The sequence below is a fragment of the Henckelia pumila genome, chromosome 3, assembly GCF_033568475.1.
Source record: "Henckelia pumila isolate YLH828 chromosome 3, ASM3356847v2, whole genome shotgun sequence".
Lineage (NCBI taxonomy): Eukaryota > Viridiplantae > Streptophyta > Magnoliopsida > Lamiales > Gesneriaceae > Henckelia > Henckelia pumila.
Window position 1 is genome coordinate 185,033,942 of NC_133122.1, and position 19,873 is coordinate 185,053,814.

Below are 19,873 nucleotides of genomic sequence, written 5' to 3' on the forward strand. Positions count from 1 at the left end.
GACAAACATCGCGAAGCAATGGGTCTACGTAGTATGACTAGTTGGCTATAGGGCAAGTGGGAGATTGTAAGAGTGGGTGCCCAGTGAGCCAACTGTGTGGCTATGGGCTTTGATGACTCTTTGTATAAACAATCTTTTGTTTAATATTATTTACACTTTTATTAATGGCAATGACTTTATATTACTTCATATTGTTATATTGTGATATACTATTGTTGTTTTAATAAAGACCTTGAATATACCATAGTGTATGTAAGATGTGGTAGAACATGGAGATGTCTATCATGAAATACATCTTATAGTCACTGTATATTCTAAACTGTTCCTAGTCGATTGAGCCGTCCGATAATAAGGATAAGGATCGCTCGAGTTTGAGACTAGCATTTGCGATGCGGAGTACCACGTTTCATTGGTAGGGAACATGGAGATGTTCGAAGCATGCAAATGGACATTCATAGGATGAATAATCGAACTACCCTATCCGGACTTTCCAAGTGGTTATCACTTATCGAGTGGATAAAGTCCGCGGTTTTGGTTGTACACCATTAGTCCTTACGACTTGAAACATCATGGAGACTCTATATGCTAGTGCTGTGCTTTGACTCGTTTACCGACTCTATGGGGGTCATCAGGTGTCGAGATTGGGTACAGTTACGACACATATAGGAGTCGATGCATTGTTGTCAAGGATTCACCACATACTTGCGAGTGTGGATATCCTATGCGATCTGAGGAGATATTAGTGTGACAAATCTCTGGCCAGAGTACTTGATGTGATTTAAGAAATGGTTTCTTAGTAGCACATGCGATGTCACTAATTTGATCTTCAAGATGTATTGCATAGTTATCGAATCTTGAGCGACTCTCGATATACCAATGGTTGTTGATTCGATCGGGATATTTGGATGAAGGGACCGTACTGTACGCTAACCAAAATCTATTGGTTCTTGTAGGCACTATCAGTGATACCTAGGGAATCATGGGGCGATGTTGCTAGGCGCTTTACCATGATTCGTTGGGCAAGTCGGAAAGTGTTGTTCCGAGTCACAAGGAGTTGTGAGCCCACGGCTAGCTGTATCCCTGAACCATTGAGGGTCACACAGTGTAATGGAGTTTTAATCCCCGTTGAGATAGTTAAATTTAAAGAGTTAAATTTAATGAATAAAGAAGTTGGACTTCTTAATTAAGAGTAAGGGAGTAGGATTTCCTAAAATGACATAGGGATGGGCATTTTTGGAAACCACTGAATTCGGATTCAGGAAAATTTATTTTGACTTTAAAATGTACAGAAATGGTTTCTGTGCACATTGGTGAAATCGGTTCATCAATCGGAGTCACGATGAATTTTATATTAATTTCTGAACGTGCGGGCTTTGCTTGTCGGGCCCTAACTTATGACTAATGGGCCCTAAGGTGTTAGTGGCCTGCATTATAAATAAGTTATTGCAGTACAGAAATTACACACAATAGGTCATAATTTTGAGAGCAAAATTTCGAAACCCTCCTCTCTCTCAAAAGATTTCGGCCGACCCCTCCCCTCTGCCCGAGAAAATTCCGGTCTGTGATTTTGAATTGCAGTCAGGAATAACGAATCAGATTCGTTTAATCTCTTCGCAGAAAACTTCTGACAGATTTTCTAGTGCAATCTGTCAGAGGGATTTAAACCCCATTCGTGGACCTGATTGAAGGAGTTCATCAGTTCCTGGGAGATACAAGAAGCGCAGAGAAATCTGTGTGGTGTCCATTAATCTCGCTTCGAGATTGAAGGTAAAATTTAATTAATTGTTATTTGAATTTTACACACTTATAATTTAATCGTTGAACGGTTGATACCCACACTATGGAATTGTTCCATAACAAAATTTTTAAACTTCCGCTGCACCGGGTATCAATCGTGATTGATCTGACCGCCAGTTTTACAACAAGGATAAGATAGAGCTAAAAGAGTTAGGGGTCAATTGGCTTGGACATATACAAAAAAATTGGCACAAGGCCAAAATGATGTGCGGGATTGGAAATTTAAGACCCATCTTCACTTGGTCTATGCTAAAACTTAGGAAACCCTTGGGGGGTTTATGAGCCCGGTCATGACGTCCCGGGATTATTAATGTATAGGCTTCGGGCATGCCCGACCTCTCTCTAATGGTTGGACCCGTGTCCGGACTAAGATGGGAAGCAAGCACTTCAAACCAATGCTTCTCATCTTCTCTTAACTGGGCTTCGTCATTCCTAAGCCTGTGAAGTCTCCTCATTTTAGCCTCCCGAGTCTCAGAAGGGCTCGGGTCGGCATCCGATCCTTCCTGATCAGAAGGCTCAGGGGATTCGGGATGAGGAGAGGAAGGAGTATCTACAAAAGGGCTAATTCCCTAACATTGGACTCATCAGGGGAGGACATCTTAACTTAATATTTAATAGAAAAACTACGAAAAAAGATGGTTGGTCGGGAATTATAAAGGAGAAGCTTGATAACTGACCGATCGGAAAGGACACGGGAATAGTATCTCGGGTCGGGAGAGCTCTCGAAATTTTGATAGAGTAACGCCCACGCTGTAAAAGTGAAAAATGAAGTTTTTTACCGTCCTATTTATAGAAGGATTGAACTGATCTCGACTGACCGATGATAGCCTTGATCAGCGGTGCGGGGCGGGCCATGTCACTCAGGGAATCTCTCGGAAATCGTACCGTTGCGAGATCTCAACCGTACAAAGAAAGCACATGACAAGGATCAAGATCCGGACTGTCCAGAGAAAGCACATGATGGGGATTGAGATCCAGGCCGTTAATGGAAAGTGTAGCGTGTTATATTATATCACAGGCATAATACGTGAGGTTCGGGATCAGGTCAGACGACTATATGGTCTAAAATTCATACTTCTTTTAGACCAGCAGGGGGAGGTACTATTGATGTCCCTCAATATTAAATGGATCTAACCTGACCCGAGCCCAATAATTAATATTTCTGGAAATATATTTTAAGTTCCATTTAATCTTATTTTATGAAAAGCCCAGTCTGGGATGGCCTTGTTAGGGAATGGGTTCATTATTATAAATTCATAGGCTTGAGCCCTAATTGGTATGGTCGGAGCCCGACCTGGGCTCAAGACGGGCCAGTATCTAGAATCTTCTATTATTCTCGGATATATGAAGATTTGTAAAGGATAAGGATAATATTCAACAAATCCAAGATTTGATATGATCTATGAGTAGATGTTAGAGTCCTACTTGGTCAAGGCTCCTACTCGAGTAGAGTTCTACTCTAACACATATTCTACCTCATCAAAGTAACTTACCCCTCCAGCCCCTATAAATACAGGTATGGTTTATGCTTTACTCATTCATCTTTTTATTCACTTCTTGATCACACACTCACGCACGTATATTCTCTTGTTCTTACTTTTTGTCAAGCTCTTTCACTTTCAAGTACTGACTTAGGCATCAGAGGGGTCACGCCAAAAACACCTTCGGCGCCCCCTAACTCAGCTTTTGTCTGTGCAGTGCACGTGAAACCCGACCCGACCCTCTTTGTGGAGAATTTGGAGATTCGCTCTACCAGACCGAACCCGGAGGAAATTTTCGACATCATCAAACTAGTAAGTACGACATGCATTGCACGTGTTATACGATCTGAAGAGACAAAATTTATAAGAAGTTAAGGGAAATTACATATTTATATATGTAGATTTATTTTCAAAAACAAACTTTTATTGTTCATTGAAACTTGAATAAAAAACATGGTGTTCATTCTAAATTCTCGATATTAAAAGGCATTATTAATTCTTCTGCCGCTTAATTTTCACCTTTTGGTCATGAATATGTTTTTTTTTTGTTTGAGTTTCTTCATTCTTCTATTAAAATCACCAATCCTCTCATCATCTTGAATCTTTGTGATAATTTTTTTGGAGATGACTGACTTCGATTCTCTTTATGAGGTTTTGTCGTTTTGTTTGTGCGTATTCTTCTCTTATCACCAGTTTGTATTTTATTGATGGTATTAGTATTTCGTTTTCTTATTATCTATAATATTTCTCTTTAACTGTTCTGGTTTCTCGAAACCATCCCCAATTATTTTTAGTGTCGCATTCTTATATGAGATGAAATTGTGTAATTTGAAAAGAATCTTGTGATATTATTTTATTGGGTGATAAAATATGTTTTTTTGCTCCAATGTACATGGTTGCTACAATATAAAATACGTAATTATTTGAAATACTATAAGATAAATATAAAAATATTGGAATGAATTTTTAAATTAACTTATAAGTGTGTGTGTCGATATATTTCTCAATAGAACAACCAATAAATGAAAGTGCAACGTCTCTTCAAACAATGTCATTTAATTTGGACGTTTCACTTTGATCTTAGACGATTATTGTTATTCGGTACCTGAAAAATCAATTGTGAGAATGTATACACAAAATAATTAAATTTTTTTGATTAAGAATCGATATATAGATTAACATAGATGAGTACCTTATGATGCCTTTTATATTGATCTTAACACAATTTTCACAATTAAATCCACCACAAGTTTTGATAACATCTTTATAACGATTACTACAAGCCTTGTACCACGACAATGCTTTATTTTCAATTTAATTTATGCTTTATTTGATTTAATTATATTTGTCCTATATGAAGGTTATCTGATCATTGTGAATAGGTCGAATTATTAATTCATTTCAATATATGAAAATTTGACTACTTTTAATTATTTTTGTAAATTTTAAAAATTCATGGGTATTCAATCCAAACTTTTTTATTATCTATAAAAGTCTAGCAGTATTCAAAATAGACTTTCCTAGAGTTTTAAAAAATCAATTGATATTCGACCTTAACTTTTAAAATTTTTACAAAAGTCTACCGGTAGTATTCAAAATTCCAATAAACATTTAACAAATTTATTGAATCCATTAAAATAAAAACATTAAAGCATAAAGTAAAACTATAAATTATCAATAATTTTTTTTTATCCAACCCAAACATTTGAATGAATTTTTAAAACTCATAATTCACGTACAAATATTCTCTTTCTTTTTCTCTTTCCTCACATCTCTTCTCCTCTCCTCTCCTCTCTATCTCACTCTCACCTATCTTCAAAATGTATTTTTATATTTTGCACTATATAATTATAATTTTTATTTTTGGAATTTTTTTCGTTTTTTGGCCGAACAAGGTACAAATACTTTCTTAAGTCATTAATTTTTTTACAATAGTTTGAAATCAAAACCAAATTAAAATTAAAATTTATTTTAATAAAATTATTACAAAAATCATAAAATTTTGTTGGCCCACAGAATTGAAAGATGTTAAATTTTCCAGTAAATAAAATCAAAATTTTTTTGTTAACTCTTTGAATCAAATTGATTTTTTTCTTCGTATTTTCAATTATTATGTAAACTAACATATTTTTAGGAGCGCACAAACATGAACTAGAGTCTCTTTTTTGAAAAAAAAAAAAAAAAAATCTTGTCGCCAAATGTAAGGTTTTTGTGTCGCCAATTGTCCTGAAAAAATATAAAATTTTGTCCCGAAATTTTTTTGCGTTGTCGTTTTGTATGTCGCACCTGGGTCCCACATTAGGTGGTATTATATTTACACAATTGTAAATAATATTTTAAATATTGTTTTGACATGAAGATATATATTATAAATTCAAACATAAGGTTACTGATTTAATACAATGACATATATTTTTTAAAAAATTTAATTGTATGCAAAAAGTCAACATATACATGCATACACGTATATGTAAGGATTAAAATTATTTAAATTTTAAATAAGTAAAATATATATATATTAATAAATAAGAAAAGTTATTTCAAACTGATATACATGTTAAATAGTTATTAGTTCAAATAGATCAATGAAAAATAATAAGGTATAACATATTGGAATATATTTTTATATCTTAGAATATATTCTATATTATCTTTGTATATTTTGTATATTATATTTAATTTTATTCTTCTTAGGTTATAGGTGTATATAAACACGTCTTGTATTCATTCTTGGGTATATATCAAATAATATTATTCCATCAATTTTTATATAACAAACTTAGAAATACATATATATCGCAATTAGACAATTCAATTATATATGAAAGATGTGGCGTAATATTCAGAATCATGGGTACTAATATAGGCAATTATATATTGAAGTTTTTTTTTTGAAAAGGAAGTAAATTAATTTCATCGCATCAAATCTTACAACGTTACATCGACAACGAAAGAGACAGGGGAAAAACTCTCCCTTCAAAATCAGGCATAGAACGTTTCGTCCTTGAAAGGTTATGAGCTAGAAAATAATTAATAAAACACTTACCCTGGCACATGAAATGTATACACCCCATAATTCAACAAAAATACATTCTTATAAAATCGACTATTGAAAGAAGTGAATGAAAATACTTCAAAATATATTATTATACACCAGATACTTTGACGGAACAAAAAAACAGAGGACTATACATCTTTGAACAAATCTTGGAAAATTGTTGGATTAACTGATAAGTCCAACCTAATATTGTCAGAAGCCCAACAAAACGACAGAGAGGTTTGTAAGAAAACCTCCAAGCACGTCAAAAAGGACACGATGAGAACGGTGCAAGTACATATAAGCGATCCAAGCAGACCAAGTCCACCTCGTTGAGTGTTAAGTAAAAATAATTAATCAACAATATAGAAAAGATAGAATTACTTCATATATATCTTTCACATTTGAAATCAATTTCAAAATACCTAACCATTTGATTTACTTCAATATTGTTATCATCCATGTTTTTGGTTAAAAATCTCACAAAGTAGTTGTCCTTTTTATTTTTTTTATTTAACTATATAAATTTTTTGTTTTACTTGAACAATGTAAATTTTAAAAATATATTATTATTATTATTAATATTATTATTATCGTGTTATTTAACAATCCGTTCACTACTACATTTTAATTTTTTTATTTTTTTGATAAATATATATTTTTATTTTTAAATAAAAAACTTTATAACGTAATCATAATTATATAATTAAATAAATATTTTTATGTAATTAATTTTCAAATCTCAAAAAATAAATTATAAATATTTCTATTCTATATATTTTAAATAATTTTTTTTGAATTAATTATAAAAATATTATAACATTAATCATTATAGTATTAACTAATTTTACATAAATATTTTTTTAATGAATTTTCATACGAATATTGCAAAAAATATATATATTACTCTATATTTTGTTGAATATAAGTTGACAACAAATTTAGAGGAACGCAATTAAGAGGCACTCACATTTTTAATGTTGACACAAGGACAAAATGAGCATGACACAATTAAACTCTCACCATCTTTAATATTGACACAAGGACAAAGTGGACATTACACAATTAAACTCACACTTTTTAATATAATATATATATATATATATATATATATATATATTAGATTAGATTAGATATAGTATTAACTAATTTTACATAAATATTTTTTTATGAATTTCAATATGAATATTGCAAAAAATATATATATTACACTATATTTTGTTGAATATAAGTTGACAATAAATTTAGAGGAATGCGATTAAGAGGCAATCACTTTCTTTAATGTTGGCACAAGGACAAAATGGGCATGACACAATTAAATTATCACCATCTTTAATATTGCCACAAGGATAAAGTGAACATTATACAATTAAACTTATATTTTTTAAGATACTAGGAAGGTGCACGTGTGTTGCACGTGGGTGACTAACAAGTGAAAACATGATTACGAAATATATTCGTACAAATATTAAAATAAAACACTAAAATGTTATTAAACTCATATAACTTATGCTTGTGCTAAATTGAAAAACTCTTATGGATTTTGTTTATCTTTCTCTATTTGTTTTTTAGAATTATATATTATAGATAATAATTTTATATCAGAATGTTTCTTTTGGAAATTAGTATTGATATGTGAAGATGATATGAATCAAATAAATACGTGTAATAAAACACATATGTATAAAATATAACACGTTAAATAATCATATAAAAATATAATGCATTTTTTAAAAAAAATTAAAATATCATATGTAAAAGTAAATCTCTAACAAATGCTAATAAATTATCCTTATAATTAATATTTATTATAAAAATTATCTCATACATTAAATTCAAAAGTTGATAATAATTTTAATGTTTTTAAATGCCTCCTTTAATTTCTTTTTCTATGAATAAAATTGAAAGTGTATCAAAATAGCACTTAAAACTAATCAAATTATACTGCAAATAAGAATTAGAAAAATTTACAAAAGAGTACTTCAAATTCATTATCTTATGAATGCTCAGTTTCATTGTACAACCACCGAAAAAAAAATTTTAATTTTGGTTTTACTATGTTTTTTTTTTTTGCGATTTGATCTTCTATATTATGATCAAATTTCTGTTATAGTCTGCTATCTTAGTTCTTTTTTTTTCACGTTTAGTCTTTTTTATGAGACCAATGCAGTGATGATTCCACATTGTTGTTAATTTACATATAGTTTCACATCAACACTTCCAATGAAAACTAACATAAACTATTTTTTAAAAAAATACAGAAATAAAAGGTTTTTTCATCAAATTATCCTGTGAAATACCAAAAATACATGACGAGTTTGTTACAAATGTGTTGTTTTTCTGCCTAAGTAACTGTTGAATCTTAACTTTTGGTGATAACAAAACAATATATTATTCTTATAAAACTGTCGTCATTCAAATGTAGTAACAAGAAGACATCTACCGAGTTGAGTGTATTCATCCTCACCCCCTCTACACACGCACGCGATCCCCAACAATAACCATTTTTTTTACAATATTAGGTATATGCTTTAAAAATTCATTTATATATATTATTGTAATGCTTTTCAATTCGACTCAAATACATTACTCACATAGCAATACTTCGTTGAGAAATTTTGTGTATTCTAATGTGGGCGATATATTTGAGAATATCTGATAAGTATTACAAAATATAAGGGATTTATCGTGTCATAGACCTAATATTGTCGAGAAAATAGTAGCATAGACGCAAAAGAAAAATGCATGTTCAACAAGTCGTCGTGACAAGGGGTAAAACCTGAAAATATTATAAAAGGTTAAGGGCTAAGATGCCTATTTAATTTTCATAAGCGAGAAGTGTATTTTCAGTATTTCACAAGGATTCTGATGGGGGAAAAAACGCAAGATAATTCATCATAGAATAATAACAAATAAATAACTATAATTCTTTTAAAAATAAATTGTGACCCCTCGTAATCATAAGATGAAGACATTCATATTTCAAATTATAGTAAAATTAACTTTTAAATTTAAACAATAAAATTATAAGTACTGACTAAATATGCATAAATTCACATAACACACACACACACACTATGTATTAATTTTCAAAAGATTATATACAGCAGAAAAATATTGTTAAGAGTGAAAAAAATAATTAAACTAATACTACTCTATCTTTAATTAATATTACTGCATTTAAAATTGTTGGGTAAAAGAATGCTACAATAATTCAAACTCATTATTGAGTTGGACAACAAATCAACAGATGGTTGAGTTGGGCAAAATTATTGAGTTGAAATTATGTAAGCAATGAGGTATTATTTTTGTTGTGTACCCCAAATCTTGCCTATAAATAGGTTGTGTCATTTGCCTTGAAGAGCATCACATCAAGCTCTTTTCTCTCTTCAAGAGCAATACAAAGAAAATACTAAGAGTTTTCTTGTGTCAATTGAGAGTTGGAGAAAATATTTCTCTCGGTTATACTCGGGGTGGGTATGGGATAGTGTGAGATATAGTGTTTTGTATACACTTTTAATATTTCTCTCGGTTATAAATATTTGAAGCAGCTCCGTGGACGTAGCTTATATTGGGTGAACCATGTAAATTCTTGGTGTTCTTATTGATTATTTTATTCCGTAATTTTATTATCGTCATGATCGCTTCGATATATAATCCATAAGAACTGGTATCAGAGCCATGTTGTGTACGAGAGACTTGGTGAAAAATTTCTTAAAATTCTGAGTATGCTCTGTGGTTGCAGCTTTGTCTGATCTTCCACATCAGAAAAGATTTTTTTGAAATTTTGTTAATATTAAAAAATTCTGAGTATGCTCTGTGGTTGCAGCTTTGACTGATCTTCCACATCAGAAAAGATTTTTTAATTTTTAAGGCAAGAGAAGCGATGGCCGGAAATGACGGATCGGGACCTGGAATCAATAAGTTCGATGGTACAGATTTCACGTTCTAGCGGTTATATATTAAAGATTATCTGTATAGCAAGAATTTGCATCAACCTCTATCCAGAATAAAGCCAAAAAATATGGAGGATGATGATTGAGAACTTCTTGACCGACAGGTGTTAGGTGTAATAAGATTGACCCTAACAAAGAATGTGGCACACAATGTGGCGGAGGCAAAAATCACGGAAGAGATGATGTCCATCTTGTCGGACATGTACGAGAAGCCATCAGTAAATAACAAAGTGTTCCTCATGAAAAAGTTATTCAACTTAAAGATGGAGGAAGATTCTTCGGTGGCGGCACACATCAATGAATTCAACACGATTGTTTCCCAGCTAACATCGGTTGAAATCAATTTTGATGATGAGATCCGTGAACTTATTCTTTTAGCGTCTTTACCAAATGTTTGGGAGCCGATGCGGGCAGCGGTTAGCAATTCTCTTGGAAAAGGAAAATTACAATTCAATGATGTCCGAGATCGAATTTTTGGCGAAGAAGTTCGAAGGAGGGATTCGAGTGAAGGGGCATCATCATCTGCCCTAAATCTCGATAACAGGGGCAGAGGCAGGAGTGGCAAAAAGAACTCTGTAACGCCCCAAATTTATCTTAATTGAGTTTATTTGAGATAATCGAAGATTATAAAATTCAAGAGCTGATTTGATTTTGATCAGGGTCTATTTTGCAATTTTTGGAAATTTCAAGGACTAAAACGCAAATATAGAGTTTGTTTGATATTTATAGCTAGTTTGACTTATTATTCACTCCACCCTCCTCCTCCAACTCTTCCTCCCTCCATTGAAGATGCCTAAGCTTTTACACAAGCTTTCATATTTCATTTTTCGATCGATCCGTCCGTTAGAATTTTAATCCGAAGGTAGATTAGCGATCACGGCAGCGAGAGCTTCGTTCTATAGTAAGTTTTTCTTCGATCAGTTATACTTCTATTTTTGGATGTTGTTAGAATCGATTGAGTTTCGGTTATGTAGTTTTTGAGATAGTTCTTATCGATTATTCTCAGTCGGTTTTGAAATAGAGCGTCGTTCGGATTTGTTATGATTTTTGGAAGCATAATTCGAAAAAGTGGATTTTGAGATGTGTTGGATTTGAATTGTTTTGGATGTTTTAGCATTGGTTTGAGTTGTTTGCAATGTTGTACTGATGTCTGTGTTTCCGGTTTGATCAGTATATAGCCGTTATGTGGCCAATTTGCAGGATCAGGTTCGGATGTGCCAGCGATATATTGTTCCCACGATCCACTTTCAGGATGCAGATACATGTTGTTCATTCCTTCAGTAACGTGTAAAATATATGATTCTTGGCCGACATGACCAACGTGATGGACAATTTGGTTTGCTTCGACGTACAAATGCAGTATACGTATATTAGGAGATTGCATCATAAACTCCAGCGCATTATAATCGACAAGATTCACTTGAATTTCATGCCAATATGAATTTTCCATGAAGGAATATTTCGTTGACAATTTGAGAGTAAAATGCATTGGATCAATCATCAATGTTTGATGCACAGCTTCAACCAACTCGAACAGAGTAATAGATCGTAATACTCGCATCGGTCTAGTATAAGGAATACTATACATAACTGATCCATTATCCACAATAACATGACCATCAAAATATAAAAATATATCAATGTTTGTCATTTTCGATATAAATTTTTGGATATAAAAATGAAAAGCAAACAAAGAAAACGAGAGAAAATGAAAAACAAAGAAAGAACAGGAGAGCAATAAAGTTTGTTGAATTTGTTGAATGATATATTTCGAATGAGATCTGTACGTTTATATATAATAGATTTGTACGCGTGTTTTTTGCGTCAAATCGTCACAATTATTTATGCGTGAAAAATGGTATCGTATTCAATTATTTACGCGTCAAGAAAAAGTACGCGTAAAGACCATGTTCCGATCATTTATTAAAAAAGTAGATGGGTGGTTGGGGGATGGATGATTATGGGTAGATGCATGGTGGGTGGGAATGGTGGTTGACAGCGGGGTGGGTGGCCAGCGGACGTGCCATGTCTACGAGCGGACGCTGGCAGCGTCCGCCGTTAGTGGCAGCATCCGCTTACAAGCGTGGCGGACGCTCGATTAAAATAATCGAGCGTCCGCCGTTCACAGTGGCGTTTTATGTTATTGTTGCAAATTTTTTAATTTCACATTATTTTTTAAATTGAATTTAATTTTTACATTAAAAATAATAAAAACCCCCAACTTACATATTTATATATGTAATGTAATACACTATAATTATAATTATAATTATAATAAAACAAATAAAACATTAAATTGAAGGCATTAATGAGATAAGGATATATGATTAAAATTACAATTCAACTCACATAATAATAATAATAATAATAATAATAATAATAATAATAATAATAATAATAATAATAATAATAATAATAATAATAATAATAGATATATGTAATACATTATCATTATCATTATAATAATAATAAAACAAAGAACAAATTAAATTGAAAGAATTAATGAAAGAAGAACATATGAGTAAATTCATAATTCAACTCACATATTTATATATGTAATAAATTTTATATAAAAACTAATATTTGGAAGTCTAAGTTTTAGTTATCAAGAATAACTAAAGAGATAAGAAATAAGAATTCAAATGAAAAAAAAAAATAGTTCACAATAATTTTTTCACTATATTTTATGCAAGTAGTGTACAAACATAAATCATATAAATTAAATTTATTAGAAAGTAATAAAGAGAAATCATTAAATAAATTTATCAGACACAGAAAGTCATATTTGTAAATTAACAATGAAACTTGCATATTTATATATATATATATATATATATATATATATATATATATATTTATTTATATATATAATATAATATAATATAATATAATATATAATAGAATAGAATAGAATAGAATAATAGATAATATAGATTATAGTATTAGATTAGATATTAGATATATATAATAAAAAAAATAAATCAAATAAGAAAAAAAACCAAATAATAAATAATAGATGCACAAAATTTTCATTTTTTTATTCGATTGAAAGAGTGTGTGTCAAATAAGAACAAAACCAAATAATAAATAGTAGATGTACAATATTTTAATTTTTTATTTGAAAGAGTGCATGAATCATGATATACTTTTTTTTAATAAATTACTTATTTGAAGAGTCACATAAATAAACAATTGAGAAAACACATTACTTATGTAGTATTAATGGAGAAGTGTGTGTGTGTATATATATATATATATATATATATATATATATATATATATATATATATATGGGAAATTTGTGATAAATCCCTAATAGTAAACATGAATTCCTCCTCAGTCCCCAAGTCAGTAATTCTTTGTTCTAAATCTCTGACATAAGCCTGTTGTTTGTTACAACTCCCTATTTGGGTCAGTTTACAAAAATGCCCCTAAAATGATTTAAACACCCAACACTATCCCTCACTTTAATTTTAAAATAAATAAAAAACCAGAATAGGGACGATCGATAGTTTCCCTCCCTCACCCAACCGATTCTTCTCGCAGGAAAGCAGTGATCTTTTGCGACAAGGTTTTGAGCTCAGAAAATGGCACCGTTGACTAGACGAAGCAGACATTCAAAAGATAAGTCAGTTGAAGGAGCTTGTAGAGTCCGGAAGGAAAATAAATCAAGCACTGTGAAGAAGTCGAAGAAATCAAAAATAGGTGAACCCTGTTTTAATTTTTTTAAATCGGCCGCTATATATGATTCGTCTCGAGTAACTGAGAAAATTGTTCATTTATAGGAATAATTTTGGTCCTCATTGTATGAATCTTTAATATTTCTGTGTTTCCATTATTTTTAGGGTTTTGTGGCTCAAATGTCTTGCTACCGTTCTTGTTTGCATATATTTATCGAAACATTCGCATCATTATTCCTAATTTTTGTATTTAATTTTGACAGTTCCTCAGTTTAAATTATTTATCCCCAATTTTTAGGGTTTTGTTCTTGAAATTGTTTATGAAGTATATCTTGGTAAATGAATGTTATATTGTTATGTTGTTGTGATGTTTTTGATTTATTGAATATATATTCAATAATGTTATATTGTTGAAGACAATTGATAAATGTATGTATAGAAGTACCCAATTGTTCCCAAATTTAAAGTTTTTGTTTTTTTCCATGCAATATTCCATTCTGTTATTTTTATAATGAAATTTTTTTAATGATTTTTAAATATTAGAAATGGCTGATGAAGAGGAAATATGTGATGATTTTGATTCGATCAAAAGTGGCAAGGTTATATTTACTCGATGTTCCCCGCCTATTGTAAAAAAATAATGGAGGAGTTGAAGGTGATCATAGGGAATGAACAAATGAGCAAAATAAAAGAAACTCCATTCGGTAAATGGATAGACATGCCTGTTCTACCTGTGAGTAGTGGCAGGGTAGACTATCTGTTTAAAAGATTTGATAGTTCTTCATGCTCGTTCGTTGTTGGTGGTGATATTTCCATTATTTTCACATCAAGAGACTTCTCAATTGTGCTTGGTTTGCATCGGAGAGGTCAACAAGTTGATCTGGACCTCAAGCTTGAATCAAACTTCCTGTCTCGACACTTCGGAGGGAAAATAAGCAACACTCACAGGATTGTTATAAAAAAAAAGCTTGTTTCACTTGCGAGTAGTAATGTCGAAGTTGACATTGATGACTTTGTTAGAATGTTCATTTTGTTTATATTTAATTCTGTAATATTCTCGACTGGTAATTACATTACTCCTGCTTTTATCTTTTCCTATATTGATTAACTGAGCACGTTTTTTGAGTTTGGATGGGGAGATGCTGTGTATCGGTTTTTATATCAAGAATTAGACAATCAAGCGAGTAAACTGTATTTGGATGGTTGCACGGCTGGATTGATGGCGAGTATATAATTATCTTAGTTATTGTTCTATTAATTTGTTGAATTTGTTTACTTATATGATTTTTTGCTTAGGCTTGGTTCTATGAAAGAGTGTCGTCATTAGCCGTGCCGCGTGGTGTTCATATCTGCCCCCGCCTGTTTCGTTTTGGAAAAAGCAAGATCCAGTTGGATGCTGTGAAAGATGAAGTGGCTTTTGATGTCATATCGTCAACCAAGGTATCTTCTATTTTACTAATCATATTTCGAATGCTGGAGCTTTGCATTATATATATTTGTTTTTGGATCAGGTTTTGTCGATTCATCCTTTTCCTGAGGAGGAAATGTTGTTGGAGAACAAGGTAATATGAGTAGCATCCTTTATTTCATGTTTTAGAAAAAAGAAATATTCTTCATTATTTTATTTGTTGTTGTAGTTGTTGCTGCCGGTTTCAAAGGAAAAAGAAGGCAGGAGAGATAATTGTGAACTAGAAAAAACTGTGAATAAACAAATTGCTGAGATTAAAATTTTGAAAAGAATTTGTACGCAGTTGAAACGTGAGAGAGTTGGCGCTAAGAGGAAGCTGGTTGATTTGAAAGAAAATCTGGTTTTGGAGGAAGAATTTGCTCGAAATCTCAATGGCAAGGACATTGTAGTTGATAATGATTCGAGTGATGATGACGCTGCTGATTGAATCAATGAAACCAATGAGGAAGAGGAGTTGAGTATGAGTCATGACCTAGGGGTAATTTATATGATTTTTTTGATGTGCCAGTCAAGAATTGTGTTGATTACTCGGTGAAGGGAAAAAGTGTTGTTGGTGAATTAGATAAGACCAATGTTCCAGATATTGGTAAATTGAAGATAGGTGAAGATGCATGTGATGATGGATTGGGTATTGGAAATGGAAAAAGTGTTGTTGGTGCTGAGCCTGAGGGTGAAAAAAAATGCAGAAAGTGGTCCATTGGGAACGAAAAGTACCGAAGCCGATGGACAGAATTATTGTACTGAGGATCTGATTGAGATTGATCAAATGTTGGATAATCTTGTATCAAAAGTCGTTAAGGAAAATAATGTTTCTGAGGTTGATATTTCAACAACTGCATTAACCAATGTGTTTGAGAGGGATACTGGTGACTATACCTCTGAAAAAAGTGGTGGGGTCAACGAGAGTGATGATAATTCGAAGAAGGTTGCGAAAAACACTAATTTCCCATCTTCCATCGTCGATAATGTCCGAACGAGGGGGGATCGGGTGAAGAAAAGAAAGCCATCATTCTTTGTGACTCCACCCAGTACCACACCCAAGAGAAAGGGTAGGAAAAAGGTTTGACTTTGGTTGAAACCAACTTTAACCTTGGTTAATTGATTTTGAGGTCCTATATTTTACTTCGTGTTACTGATGTTGATCATATTTGTGTATTCTGCCGTAGGGAGGAAAAATAATTGATGTTGAGCATGAACAAAATAATGATTTGAGTAACCAGTGGACTAGTCAGTATTAAGGTAGAACAAATTTCTGTGGACATGAAGAAGCCACTGCCAAAGAGAAAAAGTTGTTGACGGATTAACTTTCTAGGGATGACATCACGTATGAATTTTCTCACTGAAAGCTCTCTCTATTTGTTTATCACTTTTTTTATAATCATTTTTAATACAATAGAATTCATTTATTTTTGTAGTGTCGATGTTTGGCAAGATGAAATTGTCCATATGTCAGGGTTCGTGTTCTGTGATTTCTTGTTTGGTAAGCTTGTTAGCAGTGAAATTATCAATGTTCAAATGTGCATGATGGAAAAATACAGTGTGGATAAAGAAAATGAAATATTTTTCATGGACACTTTGGTGCAGGTTAGTAGAAATATAAAAGCGTCATCGGTGAGTTAGTATACATTTGAATTCGTTTTTGGTTTTTAATGTTATTTTATTTTGTCTAACGTAGAGAGAAGTGTTTAATCTCCTCGGAAGAGTGGGGAAAAAAAATGAAGGTCCAGAAAAATGACTACGACTCCTTTTTTGCGGAACTCTCAGCTTCCTCTAAGTTTTGTTTGCAGAAAATTAACGGAGATACGTTCAAGAGATGCAAATACCTCATTTTCCCAATTAATAGTAGAGTGCATTGGTTTCTGCTAGTATTTCACGCAAAAGAGGGGATATTCAAAATGTAGAATTCACTTCCCGATTCTTTCAGCTTAGGGGCGTGTAGAACTTTGGTGAGTCTTTATTGTGTCATGTCATGTGATTTGTACGAATGTTTTTTTTACAAACCTTTATCTTTGAAGGCACGTTTTCTGGTTGGTTGGGTTCGCCATAATTCAAATTTCGTCATACCCGACTCTAATGTGTTGAGAGAACGTACGCGTCATCAAGGTGAATCACTTGATTGTGGTGTTTTTGCATGCATGTGTGTAGAGTGTCTAGCCCGTGACTCGGCTGAGATGTGGGAATATTAGAATACAGTGAAGATGGACACATATCGTGCTCGACTGGCTGCAAATATTTTATCTCATGAAAGGGGATTGCTAAAAAACAATTCTACATAACTGTCTTTGTAAGGTTTTGTGATTGATGGAAATATGTATAGTACGTAACTCTGTTTATATTATTTTGTAAACCTCCATTTGAGATGAAACAAGTTCGAGTAGCCTCATATTTTGTACAATTTAATTCTGGAATATATTATCACATATTAAGAATAATCTCCTTAATAAATGGAATAATCTCTCTTGCGTGGTGCGATTCATGAACTTGAACTGAATTTGTAAGACATATGCAGTGGTAGAATACAATATGATGACTATTTTTTCTGATCTACTACAATAATTTGAGGACTATCATTTACTCTAATTCCACTCAAATTTAGGAACAGGTGACCGAGAGATCGAGCACAACTAGTAACCAGGTACGGGATAAATGTCACTTAATCGAGAACAATGCGTTCTCGAAATCCGGCACAAAATGACCAGTCCTTATAATTCCACTCCAAGATGGTACAATACGCTGCATGACACAAGTGAAGCGGATATTTCAATCGCTAGAGATTGGTGGAACCATCACCCAAGTGTTTGTCATGTAATGTCTTGTGCCCTACTTTGTCTAAGGTGTTGGAGGAAGATATTGATCATGACCCAAGGAGGGCACAATTTGTGGATGTCAACTAACAACCAATGTATACTATAGTGGTATATTTTCCAAATTCCAGACCCGCGAGTTGTTTCATACTATTTTGTCTGATCTACTACAACAATTTGAGGACTACCACTTGGTATACTTCCACTCATCTTTAATAACACGTGACTCGGAGATAAGAACAATTCATTCCGATTGTGGGACAACCATTGTGGACCATGAGGATCACATTCCCCTAGTGGAAGTGTCTTTGGATCAAAATGTCAGTTATGTAGAACAATCCAATATGAATTTGGAATAATCTTCTCGAAATCCGGCACAAGATGACATGTCCTTATAATTCCACTACAGGATGGTACAATACACTGCATGATACAAGTGAAGCGGATATTTCAATCGCTAGAGATTGGTGGAACCATCACCCAAGTGTTTGTCTAGTAATGTATTGTGCTCTACATTGTCTAAGGTGTAGGAAAGAGACATTGATCATGACCCAATGAGAGCACCATTTGTGGATGTCCATTGCCACCCAATGTATATAATATGGGTATATTTTCCGAAATCCAAACTCATAACTTGTTTAATATGATGGTTTCTCGTCTTTAAGGACTATCATTTACTCTAATTCCACTCATCTTTAAGAACAAGTCAGTGAGAGATCGAGCACAACTAGTACGCATGGATGGGATTAATATTATTCAATCTAGAACAATGTATTACAATTGTAGGACAAACATTGTGGGCCATGAGGATCACACATTCCTAGTGAAAGTGGCTTTAGATCAAAATGTCATGTATTAGGAACAATCTTAGAATTATGAAGAATAATCTTTTCGATTTGAGGAACAATAAGGCATGCCCAAGTTAACATGCACCAAAATAATATAATACACTGCATGAAACAAGTGAAGAAGAGTGTTCAATCCTTAGAGATTGGTGGAACCATCACCCAAGTATTTGTCTAGTAATATATTGTGCCCTACATTGTCTAAGGTGTAGGAAAGAGACATTGATCATGACCCAATGAGAGCACCATTTGTGGATGTCCATTGCCACCCAATGTATATAATATGGGTATATTGTCCGAAATACAAACTCATAACTTGTTTAATATGATATTTTTTCGTCTTTAAGGACTATCATTTACTCTAATTCCACTCATCTTTAAGAACAAGTCAGTGAGAGATCGAGCACAACTAGTACGCATGGATGGGATAAATATTATTCAATCGAGAACAATGTCTTCCAATTGTAGGAGAAACATTGTGGGCCATGAGGATCACACTTTCCTAGTGAAAGTGGCTTTGGATCAAAATTTCATGTATTAGGAACAATCTTAGAATTATGAAGAATAATCTTTTCGATTTGAGGAACAATAAGGCATGCCCATGTTAACATGCACCAAAATCATATAATATACTGCATGACACAAATGGAGAGGAGTGTTCAATCCTTAGAGATTGGTGGAACCATCACCCAATTTTTTGTCTAGTAATCTATTGTGCTCTACATTATCTAATGTGTAGGAAAGAGACATTGATCATGACCCAATGAGAGCACCATTTGTGTATGTCCATTGCCACCCAATGTAT